The 13,778-nt window shown below is 61.4% G+C and overlaps 1 protein-coding gene across 1 annotated transcript in view; it reads right to left on the bottom strand.

Annotated features, from left to right (window-relative positions):
• Positions 1-4,427, bottom strand: part of LOC147104924 (serine/threonine-protein phosphatase 4 catalytic subunit-like) — an 847,849-nt gene extending 843,422 nt beyond the window's left edge. Inside the window, exon 1 of the mRNA XM_085962065.1 lies at positions 4,321-4,427. The gene's annotated coding sequence lies outside the window, so the exon portion shown is untranslated. The remainder of the gene's footprint in view (positions 1-4,320) is intronic.
• Positions 4,428-13,778: the final 9,351 nt, after the last annotated feature.

Genomic DNA, 13,778 nt, shown 5'->3' with positions numbered 1-13,778 from the left:
CCCGGGTATTTACCCTTCACACTCCCTCCCCTGCCCCGGGTATTTACCCCTCAAAATCCCGCCCCCGGGTATTTACCACTCACAATCCCTCCCTGCCCCTGGGTATTTACCCCACCCACTCCCTCGGTGATTTACCCCTCACACTCCATCCCCTCCCTCGGGTATTTACCCCTCACACTCCTTCCCCTCCCCCCGGGTATTTAACCCTCACACACCATCCCCCCTCCCCCCCCCACAGGTATTTACCCCTCACTCCTCCCCCCCCCCCCGGGTATTTACCCCTCACACTCCTTCCCCCCCCCCCCCTCGGGTATTTACCCCTCGCACTCCTTCCCCTGCCCCCGGGTATTTACCCCTCACACTCCTTCCCCTCCCCCCGGGTATTTACCCCCCTCACTCCTTCCCCTCCCCCGGGTATTTACCCCTCACACTCCTTCCCCTCCCCTGGGTATTTACCCCTCGCACTCCTTCCCCTCCCCCCGGGTATTTACCCCTCATACTCCTCCCCACCCCCCCGGGTATTTACCCCTCACACTCCTTCCCCTCCCCCGGGTATTTACCCCTCACACTCCTTCACCTCCCCCGGGTATTTACCCCTCACATTCCCTCGCCTCCCCCGGGTATTTACCCCTCACACTACACCCCCTCCCTCCCCCGGGTATTTACCCTCACACTCCGCCCCCGCCCCTCCCACTGGGTATTTACCCCTCACACTTCTCCACCACCCCCCCCCCGGGTATTTACCCCTCACACTCCCTCCCCCCGGGTAGTTACCCCTCACACTCCTTCCCCTCCACCCGGGTATTTACCCCTCACACATTCCCCCACCCCGGGTATTTACCCCTCACACTCCTTCCCCTCCCCCGGGTATTTACCCCTCACACTCCAGCCCCTCCCCCCGGGTATTTACCCCTCACACTCCCTCCCCCCGGGTATTTACCCCTCACACTCCCTCCCCACCCCGGGTACTTACCCCTCACATTACCTCCCCTCCCCCGGGTATTTATTCCTCACATTCCCTCCCCTCCCCCGTGTATTTACCCCTCACATTCCCTCCCCTCCCCCGGGCATTTACCCCTCACATTCCCTCCCCTCCCCCGGGTATTTACCCCTCACATTCCCTCCCCTCCCCCGGGTATTTACCCCTCACATTCCCTCCCCTCCCCCGGGTATTTACCCCTCACATTCCCTCCCCTCCCCTGGGTATTTACCCCTCACACTCCTTCCCCTGGGTATTTACCCCTCTCACTCCTTCGCCTGGGTATTTACCCCTCACACTCCCTCCCCTCCCCCCGGGTATTTACCCCTCACACTCCCTCCCCTCCCCCCGGGTATTTACCCCTCACACTCCCCTCCCCCGGGTATATACCCTCACACTCCCCTCCCCCCGGGTACATACCCCTCACACTCCCCTCCCCCGGGCATTTACCCCTCACACTCCCTCCCCTCCCCCGGGTATTTACCCCTCACACACCCCTCCCCCGGGTATATACCCCTCACACTCCCCTCCCCCGGGTATATACCCCTCACACTCCCCTCCCCCGGGTATTTACCCCTCACACTCCCCTCCCCCGGGTATTTACCCCTCACACTCCCCTCCCCCGGGTATTTACCCCTCACACTCCCCTCCCCCGGGTATTTACCCCTCACACTCCCCTCCCCCGGGTATTTACCCCTCACACTCCCCTCCCCCGGGTACTTACCCCTCACACTCCCCTCCCCCGGGTATTTACCCCTCACACGCCCCTCCCCTCGCCTGGGTATTTACCCCTCACACACCCCTCCCCCGGGTATATACCCCTCATACTCCCCTCCCCCGGGTATATACCCCTCACACTCCCCTCCCCCGGGTATTTACCCCTCACACTCCCTCCCCCGGGTACTTACCCCTCACACTCCCCTCCCCCGGGTACTTAACCCTCACACTCCCTCCCCTCCCCTGGGTTTTTACCCCTCACACTCCCCTCCCCCGGGTATTTACCCCTCACACGCCCCTCCCCTCCCCCGGGTATTTACCCCTCACACTCCCTCTCCTCCCCTCCCCCGGGTATTTACCCCTCACACTCCCTCTCCTCCCCTCCCCCGGGTATTTACCCCTCACACACACTCCCCTCCCCCGGGTGCTTACCCCCCACACTCCCCTCCCCCGGGTGCTTACCCCCCACACTCCCCTGCCCCGGGTGCTTACCCCCCACACTCCCCTGCCCCGGGTGCTTAACCCCCACACTCCCCTGCCCCGGGTGCTTACCCCCCACACTCCCCTCCCCCGGGTGCTTACCCCCCACACTCCCCTCCCCCGGGTGCTTACCCCCCCACACTCCCCTCCCCCGGGTGCTTACCACCCACACTCCCCTCCCCCGGGTGCTTACCCCCCACACTCCCCTCCCCCGGGTGCTTACCCCCCACACTCCCCTCCCCCGGGTGCTTACCCCCCACACTCCCCTCCCCCGGGTGCTTACCCCCACACTCCCCTCCCCCGGGTGCTTACCCCCCACACTCCCCTCCCCCGGGTGCTTACCCCCCACACTCCCCTCCCCCGGGTGCTTACCCCCCACACTCCCCTCCCCCGGGTGCTTACCCCCCACACTCGCCTCCCCCGGGTGCTTACCCCCCACACTCCCCTCCCCCGGGTGCTTACCCCCCACACTCCCATCCCCCGGGTGCTTACCCCCCACACTCCCCTCCCCCGGGTGCTTACCCCCCACACTCCCCTCCCCCGGGTGCTTACCCCCCACACTCCCCTCCCCCGGGTACTTACCCCCCACACTCCCCCTCCCCCGGGTACTTACCCCCGACACTCCCCTCCCCCGGGTACTTACCCCCGACACTCCCCTCCCCCGGGTACTTACCCCTCACACTCCCCTCCCCCGGGTACTTACCCCTCACACTCCCCTCCCCCGGGTACTTACCCCTCACACTCCCCTCCCCCTGGTACTTACCCCTCACACTCCCCTCCCCCTGGTACTTACCCCTCACACTCCCCTCCCCCGGGTACTTACCCCTCACACTCCCCTCCCCCGGGTACTTACCCCTCACACTCCCCTCCCCCTGGTACTTACCCCTCACACTCCCCTCCCCCGGGTACTTACCCCTCACACTCCCCTCCCCCGGGTACTTACCCCTCACACTCCCCTCCCCCGGGTACTTACCCCTCACACTCCCCTCCCCCGGGTACTTACCCCTCACACTCCCCTCCCCCGGGTACTTACCCCTCACACTCCCTCCCCTCCCCCGGGTATTTACCCCTCACACTCCCTCCCCTCCCCTGGGTATTTACCCCTCACACGCCCCTCCCCCGGGTACTTACCCCTCACACTCCCTCCCCTCCCCCGGGTACTTACCCCTCACACTCCCTCCCCTCCCCCGGGTATTTACCCCTCACACTCCCCTCCCCCGGGTACTTACCCCTCACACTCCCCCGGGTACTTACCCCTCACACACCCCTCCCCCGGGTACTTACCCCTCACACTCCCCTCCCCCGGGTACTTACCCCTCACACTCCCCTCCCCCGGGTATTTACCCCTCACACTCCCCTCCCCCGGGTATTTACCCCTCACACTCCCCTCCCCCGGGTACTTACCCCTCACACTCCCCTCCCCCGGGTATTTACCCCTCACACTCCCCTCCCCCGGGTATTTACCCCTCACACTCCCTCCCCTCCCCCGGGTATTTACCCCTCACACTCCCTCCCCTCCCCTGGGTATTTACCCCTCACACGCCCCTCCCCCGGGTACTTACCCCTCACACTCCCTCCCCTCCCCCGGGTACTTACCCCTCACACTCCCTCCCCTCCCCCGGGCACTTACCCCTCACACTCCCTCCCCTCCCCCGGGCACTTACCCCTCACTCTCCCTCCCCTCCCCCGGGCACTTACCCCTCACACTCCCTCCCCTCCCCCGGGTATTTACCCCTCACACTCCCTCCCCTCCCCCGGGTATTTACCCCTCACACTCCCCTCCCCCGGGTATTTACCCCTCACACTCCCCTCCCCCGGGTATTTACCCCTCACACTCCCCTCCCCCGGGTATTTACCCCTCACACTCCCCTCCCCCGGGTATTTACCCCTCACACTCCCCTCCCCCGGGTATTTACCCCTCACACCCCCTCGCCCTCCCCGGGGGCTCCCCCCTCACGCACTTCATTCCCCGGCCCCAGCCTGTCGGCCGATCCCGAGTGCGGACACTGTCCCGCTCTGTGGGGGAGTTCTGGTGGAACCCGGCCAGCACCAGCCCGCGGGGGCCCGGGGCCGTCGCTCCCTCGTCCAGCCCGGGGATCCGAGGCGCGCAGCCGGCGGGGTGAATGGCCGCAGATGATCTTTACCTGATCGGCCCTGAGCGCCGCGGGAACTCACAACCGGCGCCGCTCCCGACACACCCGCGGCCTACAGCGGCACAGCGCAGGCGCAGGCCGCGCGCAGCACGCCGGGAGTTGTAGTGCCCAGTTACCATGACAGCCGCTGATTGAACAGGGACAGCCCCGAGTTAAAGGGACCAGCCTGGAGTTAAAGGGACCGCTCCCTCAGGGACCAGCCTGGAGTTAAAGGGCCCGCTCCCTCAGGGACCAGCCTGGAGTTAAAGGGCCCGCTCCCTCAGGGACCAGCCTGGAGTTAAAGGGACCGCTCCCTCAGGGACCAGCCTGGAGTTAAAGGGACCGCTCCCTCAGGTACCAGCCTGGAGTTAAAGGGACCGCTCCCTCAGGGACCAGCCTGGAGTTAAAGGGACCGCTCCCTCAGGGACCACCCTGGAGTTAAAGGGCCCACTCCCTCAGGGACCACCCTGGAGTTAAAGGGACAGCTCGCTCAGGGACCAGCCTGGAGTTAAAGGGACCGCTCCCTCAGGGACCAGCCTGGAGTTAAAGGGACCGCTCCCTCAGGGACCAGCCTGGAGTTAAAGGGCCCGCTCCCTCAGGGACCACCCTGGAGTTAAAGGGACCGCTCCCTCAGGGACCAGCCTGGAGTTAAAGGGCCCGCTCCCTCAGGGACCAGCCTGGAGTTAAAGGGCCCGCTCCCTCAGGGACCAGCCTGGAGTTAAAGGGACCGCTCCCTCAGGGACCAGCCTGGAGTTAAAGGGACCGCTCCCTCAGGTACCAGCCTGGAGTTAAAGGGACCGCTCCCTCAGGGACCAGCCTGGAGTTAAAGGGACCGCTCCCTCAGGGACCACCCTGGAGTTAAAGGGCCCGCTCCCTCAGGGACCACCCTGGAGTTAAAGGGACAGCTCGCTCAGGGACCAGCCTGGAGTTAAAGGGACCGCTCCCTCAGGGACCAGCCTGGAGTTAAAGGGCCCGCTCCCTCAGGGACCAGCCTGGAGTTAAAGGGACCGCTCCCTCAGGGACCAGCCTGGAGTTAAAGGGACCGCTCCCTCAGGTACCAGCCTGGAGTTAAAGGGACCGCTCCCTCAGGGACCAGCCTGGAGTTAAAGGGACCGCTCCCTCAGGGACCAGCCTGGAGTTAAAGGGCCCGCTCCCTCAGGGACCAGCCTGGAGTTAAAGGGACCGCTCCCTCAGGGACCAGCCTGGAGTTAAAGGGACCGCTCCCTCAGGTACCAGCCTGGAGTTAAAGGGACCGCTCCCTCAGGGACCAGCCTGGAGTTAAAGGGACCGCTCCCTCAGGGACCAGCCTGGAGTTAAAGGGACCGCTCCCTCAGGGACCAGCCTGGAGTTAAAGGGACCGCTCCCTCAGGGACCAGCCTGGAGTTAAAGGGACCGCTCCCTCAGGGACCACCCTGGAGTTAAAGGGCCCGCTCCCTCAGGGACCACCCTGGAGTTAAAGGGACAGCTCGCTCAGGGACCAGCCTGGAGTTAAAGGGACCGCTCCCTCAGGGACCACCCTGGAGTTAAAGGGCCCGCTCCCTCATGGACCACCCTGGAGTTAAAGGGACAGCTCGCTCAGGGACCAGGCCGGAGTCAAAGGGACCGCTTTCTCAGGTCCAGCCTGGAGTTAAAGGGCCCGCTCCCTCATGGCCTGGCCTGGCGTTAAAGGGACCGCTTCATCAGCGTCCAGCCTGGAGTTACAGAGACTAGTCCCTCATGGCCCAATCTGGAGTTAAACGGACAGCTCCCTTATGGCCCAACATTTAGTTAAAGGGACGGCACCTTCAGGGATAAGCAGGAGTTAAAGGGACCACTCCCTTGGGCACAGCCCAGAGTTAAAGGAGCTGCTCCCTCAGGGTCAAGCCCGGAGTTAATGGGAAAGGTCCCTCAGGTACCAACCTGTTGGTAAAGGGACCTCTCCCTCATGGCCCAGCCTGGAGTTAAAAGAACTGCTCCCTCAGGACCACCCTGGAGTTAAAGGAACCGCTACCTCAGGGACAAGCCTGGAGTTAAAGGGACAACTCCCTCATGGCCCAGCCTGGAGTTAAAGGGACCGCTCCCTCAGGGACCAGCCTGGAGTTAAAGAGACCGCTCCCTCAGGGACCAGCCTGGAGTTAAACGGACCGCTCTCTCAGGGACCACCCTGGAGTTAAAGGGACCTCTCCCTCAGGGACCAGCCTGGAGTTAAAGGGCCCGCTCCCTCAGGGACCAGCCTGGAGTTAAAGGGACCGCTCTCTCAGGGACCACCCTGGAGTTAAAGGGACCTCTCCCTCAGGGACCAGCCTGGAGTTAAAGGGCCCGCTCCCTCAGGGACAGCCCTGCATTAAAGGGCCCGCTCCCTCAGGGACCAGCCTGGATTTAAAGGGCCCGCTCCCTCGGGGACCAGCCTGGAGTTAAAGGGCCCGCTCCCTCAGGGACAGCCCCGAGTTAAAGGGCCCGCTCCCTCTGGGACCAGCCTGGAGTTAAAGGGCCCGCTCCCTCAGGGACCAGCCTGGAGTTAAAGGGCCCACTCCCTCAGGGACCAGGCTGGAGTTAAAGGGCCCGCTCCCTCAGGGACCAGCCTGGAGTTAAAGGGACCGCTCCCTCAGGGACCAGGCTGGAGTTAAAGGGCCCGCTCCCTCAGGGACCAGCCTGGAGTTAAAGGGCCCGCTCCCTCAGGGACCAGCCTGGAGTTAAAGGGACCACTCCCTCAGGGACCAGCCTGGAGTTAAAGGGCCCGCTCCCTCAGGGACCAGCCTGGAGTTAAAGGGCCCGCTCCCTCAGGGACCAGCCTGGAGTTAAAGGGACCGTTCCCTCAGGGACCACCCTGGAGTTAAAGGGACAGCTCACTCTGGGACCAGGCCGGAGTCAAAGGGACCGCTTTCTCAGGTCCAGCCTGGAGTTAAAGGGCCCGCTCCCTCATGGCCTGGCCTGGCGTTAAATGTACCGCTTCGTCAGGGTCCAGCCTGGAGTTACAGAGACTAGTCCCTCATGGCCCAATCTGGAGTTAAACAGACAGCTCCCTTATGCCCCAACATTTAGTTAAAGGGACGGCACCTTCAGGGACAAGCAGGAGTTAAAGGGACCACTCCCTCAGGGACAAGCCCGGAATTAAAGGGATCGCTCCCTTGGGCACAGCCCAGAGTTAAAGGAGCTGCTCCCTCAGGGTCAAGCCCGGAGTTAATGGGACAGGTCCCTCAGGTACCAACCTGGTGGTAAAGGGACCTCTCCCTCATGGCCCAGCCTGGAGTTAAAAGAACTGCTCCCTCAGGACCACCCTGGAGTTAAAGGAACCGCTACCTCAGGGACAAGCCTGGAGTTAAAGGGACAACTCCCTCACGGCCCAGCCTGGAGTTAAAGGGACCGCTCCCTCAGGGACCAGCCTGGAGTTAAAGAGACCGCTCCCTCAGGGACCAGCCTGGAGTTAAAGGGACCGCTCTCTCAGGGACCACCCTGGAGTTAAAGGGACCTCTCCCTCAGGGACCAGCCTGGAGTTAAAGGGACCGCTCCCTCAGGGACCAGCCTGGAGTTAAAGGGATCTCTTCCTCAGGGACCAGCCTGGAGTTAAAGGGACCGCTCCCTCAGGGACCAGCTTTGAGTTAAAGGGACCACTCCCTCATGGCCCAGCCTGGAGATAAAGTGACCTCACCCTCATGGCCCAGCCTGGATTTAAAGGGACCGCTCCCTCAGGGACCAGCCCGGAGTTAAAGGGATCGCTCTCTGAGGGACCATCCTGGAGTTAAAGGGACCGCTCTCTCAGGGACCACCCTGGAGTTAAAGGGACCTCTCCCTCAGGGACCAGCCTGGAGTTAAAGGGACCACTCCCTCAGGGACCAGCCTGGAGTTAAAGGGATCTCTTCCTCAGGGACCAGCCTGGAGTTAAAGGGACCGCTCCCTCAGGGACCAGCTTTGAGTTAAAGGGACCACTCCCTCATGGCCCAGCCTGGAGATAAAGTGACCTCACCCTCATGGCCCAGCCTGGAGTTAAAGGGACTGCTCCCTCAGGGACAAGCCCGGAGTTAAAGGGATCGCTCCCCCAAGGACCAGCCTGGAGTTAAAGGGACCGCTCTCTGAGGGACCATCCTGGAGTTAAAGGGACCGCACCTTCAGGGTCCAGCCTGGAGTTAAATGGACCGCTCACTCAGTGACAAACCCAGCGTCAAAGCGACCGCTCTCTCAGGATCAGCCTGGAGTTAAAGGGCCCACTCCCTCATGGCCTTGCCTGGAGTTAAAGGGACCGCTCCCGCAAGGCCCATCCTGGAGTTAAAGGGACTGCGCCCTCAGGGACCAGCCTGGAGTTAAAGGGAAAGCTCTCTCAGTGACCAGCCTCTAATTAAAGTGAACACTCCCTCAGGGACCAGCCCGGAGTTAAAGGGACCGCTCCCTCATGGCCCAGCCTGGAGTTAAAGGGACAGCTCCCTCAGAGACCTGCCTCAAATTAAAGGGACCGCTCCCTTAGGCTCAGCCCAGAGTTAAAGGGACTGCTCACTCATGTCCCAGCTGGGAGTTAAAGGGACCGCTCCCTCAGGGTCCAGGCTGGTGGTAAAGGGACCGCTCCCTCATGGCCCAGCCGGGAGTTAAAGGGACCGCTCCCTCATGGACCAGCCGGGAGTTAAAGGGACTGCTCCCTCATGTCCCAGCCAGGATTTAAAGGGACCGCTCCCTCAGGGTCCAGCCTGGAGTTAAAGGGACCGCTCCCTCAGGGTCCAGCCTGGAGTTAAAGGGATCACTCCCTCAGGGACCAACCAGGAGTTAAAGGGATCTCTCCATCAGGCACAGTCTGGAGTTAAAGGGCGCGCTCCATCAGGGACCAGCCCGGAGTTAAAGGGACAGCTCGCTCAGGGACCAGCCCGGAGTTAAAGTGTCCGCTCTGTCAGAGACCAGCCTGGAGTCAAAAGGCCTGCTCTCTCATGGCCTAGCCTGGTGTTAAAGGGACCACTCCCTCAGGGACCAGCCCGGAGATAAAGGGACCGCTCCCTCAGGGACCAGCCCGGAGATAAAGGGACCGCTCCCTTAGGCACAGCCCGTATTTAAAGGCACCACTCCCTCAGGGACCATTCTGGAGTTAAAGGGACAGCTCTCTCAGGGTCCAGCCTGGAGTTAAAAGGTCCGCACACTCAGGTTCCAGCCTGGAGTTAAAGAGACCGCTCCCGCAGGGACGAGCACCGAATTAAAGGGCCCGCTCCCTCAGGTACCATCCTGGTGGTAAAGGGACTGCTCCCTCATGGCCCAGCCGGGAGTTAAAGGGACCGCTCCCTTAGGGACCAGCTTGGAGTTAAAGGGACCGCTGTCACAGGGACCAACTTGGAGTTAAAGGGACTGCTCCCTCATGGCCCAGCCGGGAGTTAAAGGGACCGCTCCCTTAGGGACCAGCTTGGAGTTAAAGGGACCGCTGTCACAGGGACCAACTTGGAGTTAAAGGGGCTGCTTCCTCAGCGTCCAGCCTGGAGTGAAAGGGACCGCTGTCACAGGGACCACCCTGGAGTTAAAGGGGCTGCTTCCTCAGTGTCCAGCCCGGAGTTAAACGGACCGCTCCCCCGAGGACCATCCTGGAGTTAAAGGGACCGCTCGTTCAGGGTCCAGCCTGGATTTAAAGGGACCGCGCCCTTAGGAGACCAGCTTGGAGCTATAGGGATCACTCCCTCAGGGACAAACCAGGAGTTAAATGTACCGCTCCCTCAGGGACCAGCCCGGAATTAAAGGGCCCGCTCCCTCTGGGTCCAGCCTGGAGTTAAAGGGACCGCTCCCTTAGGAGACTAGCTTGGAGCTATAGGCTTCACTCCCTCAGGGACCAACCAGGAGTTAAAGGGACCGCTGCATCAGTCAAAGTCTGGAGTTAAAGATAGCGCTCCCTCAGGGACCAGTCCGGATTTAAAGGGACAGCTTGCTCAGGGACCAGCCCGGAGTTAAAGGGACTGCTCTCTCAGGACCAGCCTGGAGTTAAAGGGCCCGCTCCCTCATGGCCTAGCCTGGAGTTAAAGGGACCGCTTCCTCAGGGTCCCGCCTGGAGTTAAAGGGACCGCTCCCTCATGGCCCAACCTGGAGTTAAACGGACAGCTCCCTTATGGCCCTACCTTTAGTTAAAGGGACGGAACCCTCAGGGACAAGCAGGAGTTAAAGGGACTGCTCCCTCAGTGACCAGCCTGGAGTTAAATAGATCGCTCCCTCAGGGACCAGCCCAGAATTAATTAGACCGCTCCCTCGGTCACAGCCCAGAGTTAAATGGGCTGCTCCCTCAGGGACGAGCCCGGAGTTAATGGGACAGGTCCCTAAGGTACCAACCTGGTGGTAAAGGGACCACTTCCTCATGGCCCAGCCTGGAGTTAAAAGAACTGCTCCCTCAGGACCACCCTGGAGTTAAAGGAACCGCTACCTCAGGGACAAGCCTGGAGTTAAAGGGACAACTCCCTCACGGCCCAGCCTGGAGTTAAAGGGACCGCTCCCTCAGGGACCAGCCTGGAGTTAAAGAGACCGCTCCCTCAGGGACCAGCCTGGAGTTAAAGGGACCGCTCTCTCAGGGACCACCCTGGAGTTAAAGGGACCTCTCCCTCAGGGACCAGCCTGGAGTTAAAGGGACCGCTCCCTCAGGGACCAGCCTGGAGTTAAAGGGATCTCTTCCTCAGGGACCAGCCTGGAGTTAAAGGGCCCGCTCCCTCAGGGACCAGCCTGGAGTTAAAGGGATCTCTTCCTCAGGGACCAGCCTGGAGTTAAAGGGACCGCTCCCTCAGGGACCAGCTTTGAGTTAAAGGGACCACTCCCTCATGGCCCAGCCTGGAGATAAAGTGACCTCACCCTCATGGCCCAGCCTGGAGTTAAAGGGACTGCTCCCTCAGGGACAAGCCCGGAGTTAAAGGGATCGCTCCCCCAAGGACCAGCCTGGAGTTAAAGGGACCGCTCTCTGAGGGACCATCCTGGAGTTAAAGGGACCGCACCTTCAGGGTCCAGCCTGGAGTTAAATGGACCGCTCACTCAGTGACAAACCCAGCGTCAAAGCGACCGCTCTCTCAGGATCAGCCTGGAGTTAAAGGGCCCACTCCCTCATGGCCTTGCCTGGAGTTAAAGGGACCGCTCCCGCAAGGCCCATCCTGGAGTTAAAGGGACTGCGCCCTCAGGGACCAGCCTGGAGTTAAAGGGAAAGCTCTCTCAGTGACCAGCCTCTAATTAAAGTGAACACTCCCTCAGGGACCAGCCCGGAGTTAAAGGGACCGCTCCCTCATGGCCCAGCCTGGAGTTAAAGGGACAGCTCCCTCAGAGACCTGCCTCAAATTAAAGGGACCGCTCCCTTAGGCTCAGCCCAGAGTTAAAGGGACTGCTCACTCATGTCCCAGCTGGGAGTTAAAGGGACCGCTCCCTCAGGGTCCAGGCTGGTGGTAAAGGGACCGCTCCCTCATGGCCCAGCCGGGAGTTAAAGGGACCGCTCCCTCATGGACCAGCCGGGAGTTAAAGGGACTGCTCCCTCATGTCCCAGCCAGGATTTAAAGGGACCGCTCCCTCAGGGTCCAGCCTGGAGTTAAAGGGACCGCTCCCTCAGGGTCCAGCCTGGAGTTAAAGGGATCACTCCCTCAGGGACCAACCAGGAGTTAAAGGGATCTCTCCATCAGGCACAGTCTGGAGTTAAAGGGCGCGCTCCATCAGGGACCAGCCCGGAGTTAAAGGGACAGCTCGCTCAGGGACCAGCCCGGAGTTAAAGTGTCCGCTCTGTCAGAGACCAGCCTGGAGTCAAAAGGCCTGCTCTCTCATGGCCTAGCCTGGTGTTAAAGGGACCACTCCCTCAGGGACCAGCCCGGAGATAAAGGGACCGCTCCCTCAGGGACCAGCCCGGAGATAAAGGGACCGCTCCCTTAGGCACAGCCCGTATTTAAAGGCACCACTCCCTCAGGGACCATTCTGGAGTTAAAGGGACAGCTCTCTCAGGGTCCAGCCTGGAGTTAAAAGGTCCGCACACTCAGGTTCCAGCCTGGAGTTAAAGAGACCGCTCCCGCAGGGACGAGCACCGAATTAAAGGGCCCGCTCCCTCAGGTACCATCCTGGTGGTAAAGGGACTGCTCCCTCATGGCCCAGCCGGGAGTTAAAGGGACCGCTCCCTTAGGGACCAGCTTGGAGTTAAAGGGACCGCTGTCACAGGGACCAACTTGGAGTTAAAGGGACTGCTCCCTCATGGCCCAGCCGGGAGTTAAAGGGACCGCTCCCTTAGGGACCAGCTTGGAGTTAAAGGGACCGCTGTCACAGGGACCAACTTGGAGTTAAAGGGGCTGCTTCCTCAGCGTCCAGCCTGGAGTGAAAGGGACCGCTGTCACAGGGACCACCCTGGAGTTAAAGGGGCTGCTTCCTCAGTGTCCAGCCCGGAGTTAAACGGACCGCTCCCCCGAGGACCATCCTGGAGTTAAAGGGACCGCTCGTTCAGGGTCCAGCCTGGATTTAAAGGGACCGCGCCCTTAGGAGACCAGCTTGGAGCTATAGGGATCACTCCCTCAGGGACAAACCAGGAGTTAAATGTACCGCTCCCTCAGGGACCAGCCCGGAATTAAAGGGCCCGCTCCCTCTGGGTCCAGCCTGGAGTTAAAGGGACCGCTCCCTTAGGAGACTAGCTTGGAGCTATAGGCTTCACTCCCTCAGGGACCAACCAGGAGTTAAAGGGACCGCTGCATCAGTCAAAGTCTGGAGTTAAAGATAGCGCTCCCTCAGGGACCAGTCCGGATTTAAAGGGACAGCTTGCTCAGGGACCAGCCCGGAGTTAAAGGGACTGCTCTCTCAGGACCAGCCTGGAGTTAAAGGGCCCGCTCCCTCATGGCCTAGCCTGGAGTTAAAGGGACCGCTTCCTCAGGGTCCCGCCTGGAGTTAAAGGGACCGCTCCCTCATGGCCCAACCTGGAGTTAAACGGACAGCTCCCTTATGGCCCTACCTTTAGTTAAAGGGACGGAACCCTCAGGGACAAGCAGGAGTTAAAGGGACTGCTCCCTCAGTGACCAGCCTGGAGTTAAATAGATCGCTCCCTCAGGGACCAGCCCAGAATTAATTAGACCGCTCCCTCGGTCACAGCCCAGAGTTAAATGGGCTGCTCCCTCAGGGACGAGCCCGGAGTTAATGGGACAGGTCCCTAAGGTACCAACCTGGTGGTAAAGGGACCACTTCCTCATGGCCCAGCCTGGAGTTAAAGGAATCGCTCCCTCAGGTACCAGCCTGGTGGTAAAGGGACTGCTCCCTCAGGGTCCAGCCTGGAGTTAAAAGGATCGCTCCCTTAGGGACCAATTTGGACCTATTGAGATCACTCCCTCAGGGGCCAACCAGGGGTTAAAGGGACCGCTCCATCAGTCACACTCCAGAGTTAAAGGGTGCGCTCTATCAGGGACGAGCCCGGAGTTAAAGGGACAGCTCGCTCAGGGACCAGCCCGGAGTTAAAGTGACCACTCCCTCAGAGACCAGCCTGGAGTCAAAAGACCGCTCTTTCATGCCCTAGCCTGGAGTTAAAGGGACCACTCCCTCAGGGACCA

This window comes from Somniosus microcephalus, chromosome 19, assembly GCF_052327205.1.
Source record: "Somniosus microcephalus isolate GS21.2 chromosome 19, FLI_Smic_1.0, whole genome shotgun sequence".
Taxonomy (NCBI): domain Eukaryota; kingdom Metazoa; phylum Chordata; class Chondrichthyes; order Squaliformes; family Somniosidae; genus Somniosus; species Somniosus microcephalus.
Note: the sequence above shows the minus strand (reverse complement) of the source record. Positions and strands in the feature narration are given on the sequence as shown.